Raw genomic sequence first — 266 nt, 5'->3', positions numbered from 1 at the left:
ATGCAGAGAAGAACATGGAGTTGGAAGGGCTTGTTGGACACAGGTACAGGTGTCTGAGAGGCAGGTGGTTAGTGGTATGTCTGGGAAGTCAGAAATTGTAAAGAAAGGAGGTAGGTAACAAGCCAGGGCAGAATCCTGTATCTGGATTCTGGGGCCAGTTAATGTTAATTGGGTCCAATTAACATTAATGAAGTGTTTACTATGTGCCAGACACTGTACTAAGGGTTTTCTTGCTTTAAGTAATTTAATTCTCACAGCAACTCTTA

General features: G+C 42.1%; 1 protein-coding gene across 1 annotated transcript in view; it reads left to right on the top strand.

Moving 5' to 3' along the window:
- The window catches only part of TSPYL2 (TSPY-like 2), a 7300-nt gene that overhangs the window by 4134 nt on the left and 2900 nt on the right, over positions 1-266 (top strand). The gene's annotated exons all lie outside the window — the stretch shown is intronic.

This window comes from Bison bison, unplaced genomic scaffold, assembly GCF_000754665.1.
Source record: "Bison bison bison isolate TAMUID 2011002044 unplaced genomic scaffold, Bison_UMD1.0 scf7180017853700, whole genome shotgun sequence".
In the NCBI taxonomy this organism is placed as follows: Eukaryota; Metazoa; Chordata; class Mammalia; order Artiodactyla; family Bovidae; genus Bison; species Bison bison.
The sequence above is the reverse complement of the archived record's forward strand: the minus strand, read 5'-3'. Positions and strand labels throughout refer to the sequence as shown.